This window comes from Hemicordylus capensis, chromosome 3 (assembly GCF_027244095.1).
Source record: "Hemicordylus capensis ecotype Gifberg chromosome 3, rHemCap1.1.pri, whole genome shotgun sequence".
Taxonomy (NCBI): domain Eukaryota; kingdom Metazoa; phylum Chordata; class Lepidosauria; order Squamata; family Cordylidae; genus Hemicordylus; species Hemicordylus capensis.
Genome location: NC_069659.1, coordinates 280,507,348 through 280,520,586, shown reverse-complemented (window position 1 = coordinate 280,520,586; position 13,239 = coordinate 280,507,348). Strand labels below are relative to the sequence as shown.

Here is a 13,239-nt window from a genome sequence, read left to right as displayed (position 1 = left end):
TTGATTCAGGATGTCTCTGTACATATGAAATGAGCAATGAAACCTGCTAGAGCCCAAAAAATGTTCCAGCAATTCAGGCATGGATGCACCATGGGATGAACTACAAATTTGCCCACAAATTCTCAGTTGTATGTTTGAGATGGTTTAGATGATATATCCAATCAGCCCCATCCACCACACAATTAGGGATATGAGGGTGCATGTCCTGCTCTCTGTCCCAGCATGCCATTCCACTTTTCATAATTATGTTGGGAGGCAAACCCCCATGTGATAATAAAAACTGAAACAGTATATCTGGAGGGATAGCAAGATGCATGTCTTACATTCCTAATCATGTGGGGGCAGTCAGAAGTATCACTCAAACCAGTACTTTGTCTTAGGGATTTTGCTATTTCATTCTTTTATTGTTTCATTCAAATGTAGCCCTGAATGCTACATTTGATGTTTAACTAGGAAATTCTAAAATAATTCCAGCATTGGATGCACAGTTTTCTGCACCTATGTACTTTGCTCATTTCTATCTTTCTCCACTCTGAAATACTAATATCCATATATGGTTTGATTAAACAGTGCAAAATACCCAGTATTTATGTGATCTTATATATGATTGCATCAAGATTCTTTTTGTGTAGTGCACATGCACATCTCAGTTTTGGTAAAACACTATGCAAAAAGACCCTTGATACAACTGATTGTACATTTACATCAAGGGTGCTTTTTGTGGTGTCTTATCAATATGCAGCAGTACACAACAACATCTGTAAAGTGTTGCACAAAAAAGAATATTATTGCAATCAGAGCTATGATCGCATCAAGATTGCTATTTTTATCGATGCATCAACACAGAGGAGAAAAATACAAATGAACTAAAATAAATGAAAACTGTGACATACTTTAGCTGTGCAGTGCTCTGTACAGAACTCAGAAAGAAAGAAAAATGAAACAAAGGAGAATTCCAAATGCATTGGTTTTGCTTCAGAAACAAGACCAGGTATTTCAGAATTCCAAAAAAAGGGATCAGTTCGGATTAGGAGAATTTCAGAAGTGTGCCTAATTCGTGTAATATATTTTCTTTTTGTTGACTTACGTTTGAAGGAAAAAACCTCCAACTGATATCCTTGCATTGGGCTGATGGTTTTGTAGGCTTTGTTAAAAAATTCTTCCTCCTCTCCAAGTCCCTTGAGTCTATAGTTAGCTCATGGTTTATGCTGTCTCTCATATTCCAGGAACTTATTAAATTTGCAACCAAGTGAACATGTCCTCTACCTTATAGGGAGGGGAAGCTCTGCATTTCCAAACACATCAATCAGCCTATTTTTCTAATTCTGTTAGTGACATGCTCTCTTTGTTGATTCCCATGGGGTAATGTTAAAAAGGAGAAAATGAGTGCCCTAGTGTGCAAGTTAAGAGGTTATGGGACAGTCTAGTTTATAACAATGTCGCTTTCTATTTTCCTCTCCACTGCATAATTGCTGCTATTATTCTTTCTCATGTCATATCTGTTGTGTAAAAAGAGCTCAGTCATGCACGGAGGCGCCTTATCTCAGTATAAATGCAAATAAAGCTTGGAAAGAGCCTGTATCTCACCCTGCTACTGAAAAATCCAGTGGCAAGGGTACACATGTAGTACAAACCTAGATACATCCAGGGATAGGAGATTTATTTATTTGATTGATTGATTGATACATTCCTATACCACCTTTCATTGAAAAAATCTCAAGGCGGTTCACACAAAAGTTAAAACAGGGCTAAAAATATTACACAATTAAAATATCAAATGACTGCTGAACCAAAGGTCCCATTGCAGCCACATTCTTTAAAGAGAGATTATTTTGCCATTTGATTCAGTGAGTGAGGTCCATTCATATGGCTCGGAATGAGCCCTGCCCATGCAAAAAAGTGGTCCCTTTTGTGAAACAGTTTGCCTCCTGCTAAAAGGAGTTTGCCTCCTGCTAAAACTGCTGTTTCAGTTATTGTTTGTGGAGCAACAAAACATGGACAAAAATGATCACCTCATCTATTGTGCAGTTTGGTATGTGATCCATCCATTCTCTAGCAAGGGAGGAGGAAGATCAGTCTTTGCATGCGCCAGGCAATATGTGGAAAATAGTCTGCCCCCTCTCTAGCCAACGGTTTTGCTTCTGCAGCTACTTAAGGGAGGCCAATGATCTTAATTTAATAACAAAAGTGATCCACCCCCCATGGAGGAGCAGGAAAGAGGACCAACTCTTTTGGACTAAATTTTATGGTCCCCAAAATGTCACCTTTCAGTGCAAAAAATGAAGTCAGTGGTAAATTTCTGCATAGTTCTAGCTCTTATGTACATTAGTGAACACACTTTCAGCACAGTGACACAGTTGCCTAATAGTTCATTGACTAGGCTGATTTTCAGCACACATTGAAGTGAATAATTGTTTCTGTTCCTTTCATGATTTGCTGGTAATTGACAGTAGATGGTTGGAGGGGTCAGGTGTTGTTGTTTTTAAGCCAGTCACCACAGCTCAGTGGTATTTGTTGCTGTCAGGCTCTCAGTACAGCCATGCATTGCCTTCTGCTGCCAGAGGAGGTTGAGGTGGCCTCAGGATTTTCAGTTGGGGGAGCTTTAAGGCTTCTATTCACCTGCCCTGCCCTAGTGTTTCTACCCCCAAGTCTCAGTCAGAATCCCAGGGCTCCTTCCACACCAAGCCCTCCTCATATAACTCCTGATAGCTGGGGCAAGTCTCGCAAGACCTTGCCTTGAGATCTTGTGAGAGCTGCTCCCGATCCTGTGAAGCTATACTGTCTGTTGATAATGAGGCAACATCTCCCTACCAGGGCCAGTGTGAATGCTTCCCGGAGGGCTTATTGATGTCTACTTCTTCCCCCGCCTGATAGGGTCTTCCCTGCAAGACCCAGGCAGGGGAAGCCCTGACATGAAGCTCGCCACGTTTACCCATGGCAATCAGTTCCACCTACAGTGGCTCTAAGGATGAAAGTGGGTATTATTATTATTATTATTATTATTATTATTAATTCAATTTCTATACCGCCCTTCCAAAAATGGCTCAGGGTGGTTTACACAGAGAAATAATAAATAAATAAGATGGATCCCTGTCCCCAAAGGGCTCACAATCTAAAAATGGAGAAGAGCACTTTTTCTTTCAAGAACTAGAAGAGTTAAAGAAACCACCTGTCTGTCCTTGTTTGGCCTCTGGGAAGATCTGATTGGCAGTATGAATTTCCCTTCATGGATGGTAGACAATACTCATTAGCAAATGTGGGGGCAGCAGAGAGGAAAAGAAAGGAAATGAGCCATTTCTCACGATCCATGAGAAGGGCTTGGCAGGCGGGCAGGGAGGAAGGTTAATTAACTTTAACCCACAGGTGATTCGTGAAAGGAGCTGGGTGTGCAGATCATGTACCCAGACAAACCCCAGGCAGTGCGGAAGGTGAGGGGCCAGGACGCGTCATTCTGGTCTCCGAAATCTCATGATGTACCACGGAAGTGTGCAGCGCATTCTGGGTACCCCCCAATGGTGACAAGCTGGAGCCCCACAGTTGGTGATGGCAGATGATTTTAAAAATGGGGCTAAAATTTTAATTTAAACTGTTTGTACAGGAAGCAGAGGGTAGGAATAAATTGACAATTTTCACAATGGAGGTAAGTAAGAAATGGGGTCCACCAAGGATCTGTATTAGGACCAGTGCTTTTTAATTTGTTCATAAATTATCTAGAATTTGGGGTAAGCAGCAAAGTGGTCAAATTTGCAGATGTAGTGAAATCCACAAGAGTTTTTGAAGAGATCCAAAAAGATCTCTCCAAACTGGGGGAGTGGGCAACAAAGGGCAAATGCTGTTCAGTGTAAGCAAATGTAAGTGATGCATATTGGGGCAAAAACCCCCCAACTTCACATATACACTGATGAGGTCTGAGCTGTCAGTGACTGTCCAGGAGAGAGATATTTTGGTCATGGTGGACAGCTAGTTGAAAGTGTCAACTCATTGCGTGACAACTGTAAAAAAGGCAAATTCCATGCCAGGGATCATTAGGAAGGGAAAATAAAAATGCTAATATTATAATGCTCTTATACAAATCTATGGTGTGGCCACATTTGGAGTACTGTGTACAGTTCTGGTCATCATATCCTAAGAAGGATATTGTAGAACTGGAAAAAGACAGAAGATAGCAACCAAGATGATCAAGGGCCTAGAGCACCTTCCTTATGAGGCAAGACTACAGCATCTGGGACTTTTTAGTTTGGAAAAGAGGCAACTTTGGGGAAACATGATAGAGGCATATTAAATTATGCTTGGAGTAGAGAGAGTGGACAAAGAGAAAAATTTCTCCCTCTCTCACAACACTAGAACCAGGGGTCATCCCATGAAATTGAAGACCAGGAAATTTAAGAACGACAAAAGGAAGTACTTTTTCACACAGCGCTTAATTCATCTATGGAATTCTTGGCCACGGGATGTTAGCTTGGATGGCTTTAAAATGCACTTAGACAAATTCACAGAGGACAGGTCTATGGTGGCTATAGACCACTTTCAGCTTCAGAGTCAAGATGCCTCTAAATACCAGTTGCAGGGGGACAACAGCAAGAGAGAGGGCATGTCCTCATCCACCTCCAGTGGTGGTGGTATTGAGTGGTGGTATTGGGTCTGCTGGTTCTTTCTGCAGGCCATCACCCTCACCACCTTCAGTCCAGGTCTGAGAAGGTTCAGGAAATGGAATGAGTTTGTCATGCTTCTCCTCCGTCTCAAACCGGGGGATCACACTGCCAAGGGTGATTGGGGAGGATGGTGGGACTGATATGGCTGGGCCAGCAGCTGATATAATCACCTCCTCCTGTCTGCCACAGGAAGATCTTGTTCCCTGACAGGAGAGAACCTCCCCGCTAATTCTAGTCCAGCCACCATTGGAAGTTGTACTGCAGGACCACCCTCTTCCCAAAATGAGAGCCTGTATGCAACTACAGATAGCAGTGGGATGACTTGGGGAGTAGGCCCTTCTTGCTATTACCCATCACAACTAGCAGCACCCCTCCCTCTGCCTACCATTCTGTTCCTGGCTCTGCCTCGCACCCTCCTAGACATAGTGGGGGTTTTTAAATTCAAGCCCTAACTCTGATGGGGGTGGGGGTGGGGGAAGAAGTGCCTTGAAGGCAGGTATTTTAAAAAGGGGTGCATGGTCGGTGGTGGTCTATTTATGCTGTGTTTGCCACACAGAGAGCTATCTGTAGGACTGTAGTGCACACACAGAAGCTAGAAAAAATAAATCCTGCCAAATACTGAAGCAGGCTTTATTTGGAGGGGGCATTTTTGGAAGGGAGCAAGCAACAATGGGGTAAGTTAATGGATAGGAAGGTAAGGGAAAGGGAATTAGTGTGGCCTCTCCTGACCCACTCCTCCTGTCCTACAGTCCTAGTGCCTAGTACCTAAATCCCTTTCCCAAACTGGGCCCTATTTAAATAACTGACCGGGTGGGGCGGAGGCTTACCTTCCTGCATCTTCTGCTGGAGTCTGGGCAGGTGCTGTTCTCTGAAGCACTCTTGGGCCAAGCAGATACCAGAACTCAACAGCTAGGGGTAGGGCAGGTGGGCAGTGCCAGGGGTGCACCCACCCGCCTAAAAAACAAAAAGGAGAAAAAGCTTGCGGGGCGGGGAAGACACACCAGGGCAACAAAGCAGAGATAGTCTGGCAGGCTGGGCACCAGACAGAAGTCACTGTACACACAGGGCGCACCAAGGTAATTTGGGCGCCTAGACCACCTAGCCACAAGCTCCACTTAAAAAAAAAAACCTTCTTACCGTGGCCAAGGGGTGGCTGCGGGGGGGGGGAGAGTGGAGCAGTCCTCCCTTCTCCCCCCTCCCTCGGCGGTGGTGGGGTAGGAGCAGGAGCGATGCTACGCCCATCCATTCGGGCCAGCGTCTTTAAGCAACTGTGAGGCATGCCTGCACAGTTGAGAGATCGTCACAAGCCTGTGATGTCACGCACTTGCAATGATCTCCTCTGCACAGGCGTGCCTTGCATTTGCTTAAAGATGCTGGCCCAAACAGATGGGCGCAGTGTCGCTCCTGCTCCCACCCCACCACCGCTGGGGGAGGGAGGGGAGAAGGGAGAAGGAGTGCTCCGCTCCCCCCGCAGCCATCCCTTGGCTGCGGCAAGATTTTTTTTTTAAGTGGAGTTTTGGCAGGGCGTGAGGCCCTTTGGCTTCCGGAGGCCCTTGGCCCAGGCTATTTGGAGGCTCCTCTGGAACTTGGGGGACTGGACTTGGTCCCCAAGGTCCGGGGGTTAGTGTGCCTCTGTGTACACACCGGCCTACAAATGAAGTGCAATCCAGGCACACAGCAGCAGAAAAGGTGTAGCTTGAGGCGGCAAAAGAAAAGAAAAAGTCAGCAGCACAGCACAGCAAAGCCACCAGGGGCTGGTTACAAACAACAACAAGAAGAAATCAGCATCCAGTGAAAGCACTGCAAAAGGCAAAAGAATATGTGTGAGAGAGATAAGTCAGCAGGCACTCTCTGTCTCTCTCTCCACTGGGCAGGCAGGCCACAGGCCACAGGCCACCAACTGCAATCAGCTCTCTGATCTCTCGTCTGGAGTATGCTCTTCAAAAGACAGGCAAGTATAAGGGATCTCTCTTTCTCCCAGTCCCTAAAACCCTTTTGAAAGTTCCTCCTTTGATGTCCCCCTCCCCCCCCCACAGCCACTGGGGCACAGTTGCCCATGACAACACTTGATTCGTATGATAACAAGGCAACCGAGAAGCAAGGTGATTGCAAGCCAATAGGAAGCCACTACCAGAAAACAATTCAGCAAGGGAAAGACAAGCCTCCAAAATGGCCCTCAGAATGTTCCAATCGAAATGGGATTATTCTGTTTCAAGTGCAAAACTTTTATTGAAAGGGCATTCTGTTTCAAGCCTGAAACACTAGAAATGGCTAATTTATGAGTGGGTTTACGAGTGCCATGCTGGGCACTTTCAGAGCTTGGCCACACAGAGGGGGTGTGGCCAGGAACTTTCTGCACATCCCTAGAAAAGAATTATACCCTTTGATAGATAAGGCCCTGAAATCTCTTGGTTTCCTGCTTATATCCCCAAACAAAAGGGTTGAAATAAAGGTCAGCACTTATTGGCCAAGCTCTGAAAGTGCCCACCGTGGTGCTTGTAAACCCACTCCCCACCTGGGATCACAGCAGTGGGTAGGGGTTTGCCTTCATGCTAGACCCCCTGAAAATGCCCAGACTAGCACTCAAAAGTTTACTTTCTGCCTGGGATCACAGTGGCGGGGAGGGCTTTGCATTCGCTCCCTGTAGGAAACGAAAGCAAATCCCTCCCTCTCAGTGCGATCCCTGGTGGGGAGTGAGTTTCCAAGCATGGCATCTGGTGTTTTAGGACACAGGGACATACAGGGTGTGTGGCCAAGTTCCAAACGTACCTGGCACAGTGCTTGAAAACTCATACCCCACTGGGATCACAGCAGTGGGGAGGGCTTTTTCTTCATTCCCTTCAGGGAATGGAAGGCAAAGCACTCCACGCTGCTGCGATCCCAGGTGGGACAAGGTGTCGGTAGGTGCTCGTACTCAGTACCAGTGCCTATCATCACAAAAAAGCAGTGACTACCAGGATCTACTGTAACTACAGCCATGTGGAAATGTACCCTACAATTTTTCCATGGGACATAATCCTAGGGTATAATAGTACAGAGCTGAAATCTTTGTTTTATCCTTGTCACATGATATAAGTCACCATCTTCAACAATTCCAAAAGCCCACACTATGAACAATTGTAGCTCTGATATAGGCCCTTATTCCATAAGAGACACTTAGCAGATCATAGTAGGCCTTCTGAACATCTTTGACTGGCACCTTGTGCTCTGCCTTGTGTTTTTCTTTCCAATTGCTACTACTTTTGTACCTTTTTCTGTGTCCCCTTATGGGATAAGGGGACAAGTACATATGTGGATTGCTAACTGGATGAAAGATAGGAAACTGAGGGTAGGTATAAATGGAGAGTTTTCACAATGGTGGGAAGGAAGAAGTGGGGTCCCCCAGGGATCTGTATTGGGACCGGTGCTTTTTAATTTATTCATACATGATCTAGAAGTAGGGGTAAGCAGCGAGGTGGCCAAATTTGCAGATGATACCAAACTCTTTTGGATAGAGAAATCCAAAATGGATTGTGAGGAGCTCCAAAATTATCTCTCCAAACTGGGGGAGTGGGAGACAAAATGGCAAATACACTTCAGTGTTGGCAAGTGTAAAGTGATGCACATTGGGACAAAAAGCCCAACTTCAAGTATAAGTTGATAGGATCTGAGCTGTCAGTGACTGATCAAGAGAGAGATCTTGGGGTCATAGTGGACAGCTCATTGAAAGTGTTGACTCAATGTGTGGCAGCTGTGAAAAAAGCAAATTCCATGCTAAGGATCATTAGGAAGGGAACTGAAAAGAAAACTGCTAATATTATAATGCCCTTATACAAAACTATGGTGCGGCCACACCTGTAGTACTGTGTACAATTCTGGTCACCATATCTAAAAAATGACATTGTAGCACTGGAAAAGGTGCAGAAGAGGGTAACCAAGATGACCAGGGGCCTAGAGCACCTTTCTTATGAGGCAAGGCTACAACACCTGGGGCTATTTAGTTTAGAAAAAAGGTGACTGCGGGGAGACATGATAGAGGTTTATAAAATCATGCATGGAGTGGGGAAAGTGGATAGAGGGAAAATCTTCTCCCTCTCACATAACACTAGAACCATCCCATGAAACTGATTGCCAGGAAATTTAGGACCAGCAAACGGAAGTATTTTTTCATGCATAATCAACTTTTGGAATTCTCTGCCACAAGATGCGGTGACAGCAAACAACCTGGTTGGCTTTAAGAGGGGTTTAGATAACTTCGTGGAGGAGAGGTCTATCAATGGCTACTAGTTGTAGGGCCACCTCCAGCCTCAAAGGTAGGATGCCTCTGAGAACCAGTTGCAGGGGAGTAACAGTGGGAGAGAGGGCATGCCCTCAACTCCTGCCTGTAGGCTTCCAGCAGCTTCTGGTGGGCCACTGTGTGAAACAGGATGGTGGAATAGATGGGCCTTTGGCCCGATCCAGCAGGGCTGTTCTTATGAGACTTCTTGTAACCAAATCCCAGTTGCCACATTTTTAAAGCATTTTTAATGCACAAGAGAGGTGATTAGCAACTCTTAAGGTGGGATGCTTCACTTGAAAAATTAGTTCGCTCCAGTACATTCCTAAAAAAAATTATCCCCCACCTAATACACAATTTGCTTCATCTTGCTAAGAAAAATGATTACTTTGTCATGTTAATTTAGACCAATCGATTTAAGCAAATAATTATTGATATGGATATATTTGAGATGTTATGTATTCAATTCTGTGATGAAACATATCGGTTATACTTTCAGAACTGCTAACTGACCACAAAATAAGAAATAAGAGCTTCCCCATCTCTGACAGATTTTGAAGGGGCTGTTAAGATGCATTTATTCATTCAGACTTTTAATCAGACCTATAGAATTCATGGTTTTAAATTATTTTAATGTTTGTTTTAATCCATTTTTCTAATTTCATTCCACCCAGAGCTGTGAGTTTTGGGTGGTATATAAATATGCTAAATAAATAAAATGTTTAAACTGTAGACTACATTATTTAAAATGTCAATTCAGATAGCTACTAAAACAGAAAAGAGATATTTTGTAATCTCGTGATTTTCACCCATTTCAAAAATCAGTGTGGAGCAGGGGTTCTCAGGCTTGGGTCTCCAGGTGTTTTGGACTACAATTCCCATCATTCTCAGCCACAATGGCTGACTGTTGTGGTTGGAGATAATGGAAGTATCAACAGATGTATTCAGACAACATTTGGGGACCCAAGCTAGGGAACCCTCTGGTGTGTGCCATTGAGTCGCTGTCAACTCCTGGTGACGACAGAGCCCTGTGGTTTTCTTTGGTAGAATACAGGAGGGGTTTACCATTGCCTCCTCCCATGCAGTATGACATGATGCCTTTCAGCATCTTCCTATATTGTGGTTGCCTGATATAGGTGTTTCCCATAGTCCTGGAAATATACCAGCAGGGATTCAAACTGGAAAACCTCTCGCTTGCTAATCAACTCATTTCCCTGCTGCACCATTAGGTAGCTTCCTCTGGTGTAGAGTGATGGAATTCCTGGTTTTGAAAGACAAAGGGCTGGCAGTGCTTAATACAGAAACTCTTTATTTTAAGATGTCTGATGTGCCATATTTTAGATAGTCTGATTACTTTTTTTTAAAGCAAGTGGTGCCCCAAGACATTTGGAAGCTTCTCTGTCATTAAGTTTCAACCACTCTCACATTTAGCAGATTGAGTGGAATGCATGCTGTGTACTAAAGACAGTTTCTTATCATGGCAAAACAGACAAGACACTTCCCTGCTTGTTTTGAATGTGAGCCATTTTGTATAGCTCAGTAACATTCCATTAAAGATAAAGAGATTCTTCTTTTATGCCTTTTCCCCCATTGGAAATTAACAAACTCTTTTAAGATGACTATATATCAGCCGCTATATGAGGCAGAATCCAATCACAGCAAGAAGAGAGAATAGAAACTCCTATCCTTTTGTTTCTTGGTATTCCCTAGAGCCTCCTCTTTAGAAGGAGCTTAGTTTAATTTTGCCATCATTAAGCAGAGGAGACATGAAACTATGCAAGAACTTCAGAGGGAGAAACTGAGATACACCACCGTTCTTTTAAATAAGATAGGTTATGTGAGTTCCCATCAACTGTTTTTCTTTCCATAGCAAGTTCTGACAGTAAAAAAGAGAGATTGTCATCTTTTATAGCTCTGCATCTTCTTTATATATAAAAGCCTTAGGATGTATGTAACAAATCCCATGGTATGTGGCACATCTCGCAAGAGTTCTGACAACACTCAGTGAGAGAGAGAGAGAGAGAGAGAGAGAGAGAGAGAGAGAGAGAGAGAGCATGGAGAAGGAGGCTGAGGAGTGGATGGAGGGGCAGCTGCTGCCAAGGAGGAGCGGGAAGGCCGAAGAAAGAGCAGAGGCATCGCTCGCTCATTCACTCCTTCAGCTCCAACTCCTCTGACACCTCACCAATTCTCCTTACAAGGAGGTTGGCCAAGCCAGGGTCTCCCATCTGGTCTGTGCGGATGGCCCTCGGTACTCTCTCCTGCCCGGGCTTAGCCATCCTCCTCGTGAGCCGACTTGGCAGGGCATCTGAAGCCAGCAGTTGGAGCTGAGGGAGTGAGCGGTGGTTGGGTGAGCTGATAGAGTGGGGGACTGGAGGAGAGGGGGTAGCTGGGAGTGGGGTGCCTGAGAGTGGTGGTGGGGAGATCAGGGGTTGCTGAGAGTGGCCGAGTGGAGGAGAGGGGGTGACTATGAGTGAGGTGGCTGAGAGTGGGGGAGGGGAGGGGAGGGGTGGCTGTAAGTAGAGTGGCTGAAAGTGGTGGATGGGAGAGGAGGGGAGGGATGGCTGTGAATGGGGGAGTGGAGGCCAGATGGTGGCTGTGAGTGGGGTGGCTGAGAGTGGGAGAGTGGAAGGGGTGGTGTGAGTGAGGTGGTTGAAAGTGGTGGAGGGGAGAATGTGGGGTGGCTGAAAGTTGGTGGCTGAGAGAGAGGTAAGGGAGGAGAGGGCGTGGCTGTGAGTGAAGTGGCTGAAAGTGGTAGAGGGAAGGAGAGGGGGTGGCTGCAAGTGGGATCTGAGAATGGGAGAGGGGAGGGGTGGCTGTGAGTTGGTGTCCGAGAGTGGAGGAGTGCTGGCTGTGAGTGGGTTGGCTGACACTGAGCTATAAAGAAGGGGCTGTGGCAGGACTTTAAGGAGAACAATAAAGTCCTAGTGTGCAGATGTTCTGTGCAGGGCCAGCTAGTAAGAATAATTGGACTAACGCATAGCAGTTGCATAGTTTTTAGTACAGAAAGGCAACAGGAGTCTGCAACAAACCTTTGGATGATGGTTTCAAGGGTGTGCTCTGTGTATTGCTCTTAGGTTATAGTTGAAGATGAGACTGAAGGATTGCAGTTGAATTTTGAAAGATTGTTGAACCTTGCAAAGTGATGGAAAGGAAAACCCAATCCTTTAGGTAAATAGTGAATCTGGGCTTGTCCTTTTAGGCAGGGAGTTGAATGGATAAGGAAGAAAGAGACTACAGGTCTGAGGACAACTTGAGGAAATTGCCAGTATACATAAATTAATGAATGATTATATAAGATAATTCAGCTCATCCTCCATGGTCATCCACAGGACTGGTGGAGAACCATGAGTAATGTTCCCAGTCTAGCATGAAGACTGGGGCACATGCCCTGTAACCACAAGTGCTATTTTCTTCTTCCGCTGCTGCTGAGACTTCTGCTGTGACAACTCACACAATCAGAAAGCATTAGAGCGGGGTTTTCAATTGTTTCCTCCCAAATCATTTCTGCCTGTTCTTGCAAGAGATTTCACAGTGCAATAAGGCTGATATTCCCATGTTTTCCATTTGACTATTGGTCCTCTTATCCAATCCCCTCTCACACCAAGCCTCTAAATTTCCTCCAATTGCCATTTGTCTGCTTTGCTAACATTCTTGCTATCCATGACTCTCTCTCTCTCTCTCTAAGCAATGATTCCTCTGCCTATGTTCTTCTAGCCAAGCAAATAAAGGCATTCAAAGCAAGTATGTGCCCATATACCCTATTCCCAGGTGCTTTCTTAGCCTACAGGTTATAGCACAAAGCAAGGACCACCTGCCAGTATACTCAGGTAATTTAGGGAGGCCCTGTGTTCCCCCTCTATCTGAAGTGTGCAATCTCTCTGCAAATGTTTTGGCATTAGTCAAGACAGTTTTATCGCAGAGGGCTTTGGACATCAGTTGAGTCATGATTAGTTGACTTTTTCTTTTCTTTTTGCATTTATATACCGCCTTTTGTTAAAAGACAACCCCAAGGCGGTTTACAAAAGTTAAAACATACAATAAAAAGTCAATAAAAATATTAAGCTAAAAAATATAAAAACAAACCAAATTTAAAATCTACAAAATACAAGCATTAAAACAATACAACAGGTAAAAACACACAGAAGAAGCATTAAAAATGATTATGTAAAAGCCTGGGTAAAAAGCAAGTTTTAACAAGCTTTCTAAAAGCCGTGATGGAGTCCAAGAAGCTTATGGCCACTGGGAGAGCATTCCAAAGTCTGGGGGCAGCAACAGAGAAGGCCCTGTCCTGAGTGCACGACAGCCGGGTCTCTCTCATTGTCGGCACCCGGA

General features: G+C 44.8%; 1 protein-coding gene across 1 annotated transcript in view; it reads left to right on the top strand.

The window, feature by feature from the left end:
* SORCS3 (sortilin related VPS10 domain containing receptor 3) overlaps nucleotides 1-13,239 on the top strand; it is a 750,118-nt gene that overhangs the window by 471,492 nt on the left and 265,387 nt on the right. The gene's annotated exons all lie outside the window — the stretch shown is intronic.